This window comes from Olea europaea, unplaced genomic scaffold (assembly GCF_002742605.1).
Source record: "Olea europaea var. sylvestris unplaced genomic scaffold, O_europaea_v1 scaffold311, whole genome shotgun sequence".
Classification (NCBI taxonomy): Eukaryota; Viridiplantae; Streptophyta; class Magnoliopsida; order Lamiales; family Oleaceae; genus Olea; species Olea europaea.
Genome location: NW_019249854.1, coordinates 208,259 through 214,012, shown reverse-complemented (window position 1 = coordinate 214,012; position 5,754 = coordinate 208,259).

Sequence of the window (5,754 nt, the reverse complement as noted above, 5' to 3'; positions counted from 1 at the left end):
AGGGATTCTAACTTAGTCCACAAAGTTGCAGTAGTTGTAGTTTCCCTAATCTTTCTTATCACACTATCAGACAAGCGTAGAAAGATTGAATTCTAAGCAATCTCATCTAATTCCTATATCCTATAAGCACAAATTTTAGTACCCCATGATCTATCTAGGACAACAACACACCTTTGTTGTAACAACATAGCTCTTATCTTTTAACGCTAGAGATTACAATCTCCAATTCCTTTCCAAACTTCTACTTTAAATTTGTGTGCAGTTGTCATAGCAATAGATAAAGTTACTCTATCTTTGCATTAGTTACTTTTCAAGGATTTGGCTAGGAAGAATAGGCAGCTATTGAATCCAGCGCTATGGACTCAGCCGTTGCACATAACTTAAAACAATATCAATTACCAGTCACAATAGCAACGGGATAAGTCAAAATCAAGTTTATACAGCACACAGAGTATAATAGATTCAGGCAGTATGAGAAGATTATAAAATATGTAAATTTTAGAGTAAGATAGAATATTACAGAAATTTCTTCTTCTCATGCAATTTACACAATTTATAAGACATATTATACAATTTAAGTAATCTAGAATTATATAACAGTATAAGGATCAACTCAGACAAGTTTAATGGGTGATGACCTGTGAATCCACTACTTTTTCAGATTTCTAGATCCTTTCAGGAGATTTTGGACAAAAGAAAGCAATGGTGGATCAATTACCTTAATGACCGAATCAAATTTAGACAAAAACAGTTTAATTTATCTAACTAAAAGTAAAGAGTGTGAAAGATTATACCAACGTTGAAACTTTGAAGTTTCAGTAAAGGAATGCATGGAGAAAATATTAGAACCAGTTTAGAAATCTAGAGTTATGCACAAATGTTCCACGAGTTATGGTGACTCAGTACAACTCTACAATGAGACAAAGAAAAACAGTAGAACTCAGAGCGAGTCAACCCAACTCACCAACACTCAAGACGAGTTTTAAGATACAACACCAACTCAGTGGTGAGTCAAGAGTCAAATTGCCAAAAAAAAAAAAACTCAATAAACACTGGAGGCAAATCAATGAGTTTTTCAAAAATGTTAAAAAACGAAAGAAGATCCAACACATGTTCTTTCAACAAATTTTAAAAAACACCAAATCTTTGAGGGATCCAACTAAAACTTGGACTGAAGAAATATTTAACAAGGAAAAACCCTTTGAAGACTATTTATTCCAGAAATCGTTCAAAATGTTAAAAAAATAAATCAAATCTGTAAAAACATAAACTAGGGTTTTAAGAAAATCAAACCCTAACACCTAAACGACAAAATTTTAGACCTTAATACCACCTGTTGGTCTCAGAATCGTATTCACAAAGAATTTACAACAATAACTTGTAAACGATATAGTTTTGCAGAAAAATAAAAAAATCAGAAGGATTTTTCGTTATAAAGGTCCGGATGTTTAGCTTTAAGCCTACTCATCCATGGAGCATCTACAGGTAGATTATGCTCGATTCCACTATGAAATCACCAAGAAATGGTACAACTGTATGAAGAAATTTGAAGATTTCTCTCACCTCTCTTTCAACACAAAGAACAAATAATCTATACAAATTTCTCTCAATTGGTTGTTTACAAAAAAAATCAGAACCAAAAACTCAACAAATTTACAGAGAGAAACCAAGATTACAGAAAGAGATCCAGAGAGAAACCCATAAGATCTCCACATAAGAAAACCTCCAACTCGTATAAAGGAAAGAGAGAGGTGGTATACACACACTCAGATGCAAACCACAAATCAGACGGTCATAATTATAGTGGATGAAGGTTCGGATCAAAGATATCCAAAAAGCCAAAGTCGTGTTAGTAAGACATGGTTTTAGTAATAAGAGACCAGAACCCAAAACAATACACAAATGGCCCAAGTAAAAGAAAACCAGCCCAACAACAAAAGATTAGAGCCCAATGTACGGTGAAGCACTAGGCCCAAATCCAACAGACCTCACTGCTTGTAGAGGTCGACTATCTTTTGCAAGAGCACTTGTTGAAGTTGATGCCTCCATTGAACTTGTGCGGGAGGTAAATATTAAACTCCCCAATGGCACGTTAAGGGAACAAGAAATTGTTTTCGAGCATGGACGTAAGTTTTGTGATTCTTGCAAAGTGTTTGATCACTCGACTAGTGGATGCAACAACAATCATTCTAGTGGGGACAAAGGAATAGGTAAAGCCGTGGGGAACACCCAACGAAAATTTGTGGCGACTGGTAAACAGGTTGTTAACTCACAAAATCCTATTGTTGAGGTACCTTGTAGTGACAAACAAGCTAGGGAAGATCTGACCGATTCATTGGAAGGGCAGAAACAACAACTTTCTAAGCAAAAATTTGGGCAGTTTACTTCTGGAAATTTGGATGTCCAGCTGGGTGAAAATCCAGAGGAAGTTGAGGCCCCGTTTGAGAAGGTTGTTAGCAAGAAAAATAGGGCAGTTGTGGCGAAAAAACTGCTCATGTTGGGGCTTGAAATCTGTGGCAGATTCCTCATTATGCTCAAATCAGGCAGATTCTTCTAAGTCCGGAAATGAAAAGCTTAAAGGCAAAGTTGAAGAGAAAAAGAAGTTGGGATTCGAGAAGAAGGAAACTTCCCTTGCTTCCTCATCATGAAAATCGCTTCTTGGAACATTAGGGGCATGAATCTACCCCTCAAACAAAATGAGATTCGGGAGTTTATAAAGTTTTATAGCATTGATATTTTGGCAATTTTGGAAACGAAGTTGGGGGACCGAAAGTTGAAGAGGATTTTGCAAAATAAATTTGATGGCTTCATGCAAGTTAATAATTTTTACACACATAGAGCCGGAAGGATCTTAATTTTTTGGAATCCATCCAAAGTTTTTTTGGATGTGATGGAGGTTCATCCACAAATTATCCATTGTAAAGCTACTTGCAAGGTAACTTCTTATGCTTCTCTTGTAAGTTTTGTATATGGATTTCACACTATGGTAAACCGAAGGCCTCTTTGGAATACCATTATGGAGCTTAATGTAAATGTGTCGTTACCTTGGTTGATTATGAGTGATTACAACAATGTTCTTAAATCTGATGAGAAGTGCAATAGGGCGGATGTTACCCCTTATGAAATTAAAGATCTTGCAAATTGTTGCCTTAACGTGGGTCTTACGGATGTGCGCTCCATTGGTTCTTTTTACACGTGGACTAATGGTTCAGTTTGGAGCAAAATTGATAGGGCAATGGTCAATGATGTTTGGATACAAAATGGGGCTTTTGTTGAAGCAAATTTCCTTCCTTCCGGATGCCTCTCCGACCACTTCCTTTGCATTGTTTCTATACACGACCGTGTGGGAAGAGCAAAAAACCCTTTCAAGTTTTTTAACATGTGGACCAAGCATGTGGATTTCAATGTTTTGATTAGAGATTGTTGGAATTTTTACTTGTGAGGGACCAAACAATTCATCATTTGCAAGAAATTGAGCAAATTAAAAGGGGCTTTGAAGGAACTTAATTCCAAGCATTTTGGACATATTTCGGGTAAAGCAATCGAGGCCAAAAATGAGTTAGAATCTACCCAATTACAGCTCCATAATCAGCCCTCCAATGCTGATTTTCAGGTTTTGGTTGCTAAATTGAGGAAGAAGACCGTTACTATATGTGAAGCGGAACATAATTTTTACTACCAAAAGCCAAAGTGTGTCTTCCTTAAGCATAGCGATAAATGCACAAAGTTCTTTCACTCATCGGTTAAAAGGAACTCTAAGAGGAATTTCATTGCATTCGTACTCAAAGAAGATGAGATGTATTAATCACAAGATGAAATAGCTAGAAAATTTGTAAATTTTTATATTTCTTTGCTGGGAAAGAAATGCTCCTCTTGGCCTATTGACATCGATATTCTTACGAATGGCCCCTTGGTTTCCTTGGAACAAGGTAACACCTTGATTCGGGACATTTCTTATGAGGAAATTATGGATGCTCTTTTTGATATTGGTGACGACAAATCTGTCGGGCCGGATGGGTATACTTTTTGTTTTTTTAAGAATGCTTGGGGGATTATTGGTGATGATTTTGTTGGGGTTATTTTGGAGTTCTTCTCTTCGGGTTGTATTCTCAAACAAATTAATCACATGAAAATTGCTTTGGTGCCTAAATCGGATCACACGCCACATGTTGGTGATTTTAGGCCCATATCTTGTTGTAATGTTACTTACAAAGTGGTTGCTAAAATACTTGCTTCTAGATTGAGACTCATTTTGGGAGACATTGTTGATCATGCGCAAGCCGTTTTTGTGGAAGGTAGGAGTATTATGGAGAACATTCATCTTGCCCAAGAACTCTTGAGGCAATACAATTGGAAAATGGTTGCTCCACGATGCCTCTTAAAAATTGATCTTTCGAAGGCTTAAGATTCGGTAAGTTGGGATTTCCTTAGAGATGTTCTTTTTGGTTTGAAATTTCCCTCGAGATTTGTCAATTGGATTATGGAATGTGTCACTTTTACATCATATTCTATTGCTTTGAATGGGACTTTGCATGGATTTTTCAAAGGTGAGAAGGGTCTTCGGCAAGGTGACCCCATTTCTCCTTTCTTATTTGTGCTATGTAGTGAATGCCTTTCGAGATTGCTTAAAGCTGTCACATATGAAAGTGATTTCAACTTTCACCCAAAATGTAGCCCCCAGAAGATCAACCATTTAGCTTTTGCGGATGATTTGATGCTATTTGGGAGGAGAGATTTTTTGTCGATTAAAATTCTCATGGATTGCCTTTCCAATTTTGGTTCGGTCTCGAGATTAAGGTTGAATGTTCTCAAATCCAACTTGTTTACAGCTGGTGTGCATGGACAGCTTCTTGAGGATATTATGGAATTAACAAGTGTTCCGAGGGGGAGTATGCCATTTCGGTATTTGGGCATCCCCCTGCATCGGGCAAACTTAAAGTAAGTTGTTATGCTCCGTTTCTTGACAAAATAACAACATATATTGATACATGGAATTCTTCTACATTATCTTATGCAGGAAAGATTGAACTTATAAGGGCGGTGCTTCAAGGAGTTGAATGTTTTTGGCTCTCTATTTTCCCTATTCCAGCTACAATTATATTTAGGATTGTTAGCATTTGTCGGACATTCCTTTGGAGATCTAAAAAGCCGTTAGTTGCGTGGAAGAAAATTTGCCTTCCGAAGGAGGAAGGGGTCTTGGACTTAAGAACTTGAAGAGTTGGAATTTAGCGTTACTAGCTAAGGCCCTTTGGAATATACAACATAAAAAAGACACTCTATGGATTCGGTGGATTCATGAAGTATATCTTAATGGAACTTGCATTTGGGAGGTTCGTCCTAGAAAAGGTCACTCTCCTCTCTTTAAGAAATTGTTGGAAATCAAAGACATTTTGTGTGAAAAACGACCTGCCCAACAGAGTCTTACTAATGGACAGTTTCAGATGTCGGGGGTGATTGATGTTGGAATAATACTACCTCGGTCTACTAGTTTACGCCCAAATTACCATGTTGGGCATGCACCGAACTCAGGCCAAAATCGACAGAATCTGGACAGGTCAGTACACGGGCAACCAGTTCACAATGGCAGGCAGTTTCTGGGTTTTTTGGATCAATTTATGGGCTGTTCGACACTTGATAAATTCAGCACAAAAACTGCCTATAATTTCTTTAGGCCTAAGGGTACTTTTAAGACTTAGGGAGCTAAAGTTTGAAAATCGTGCATTACTCTGAAGCATTCCTTTTTGCTTTGGTTAG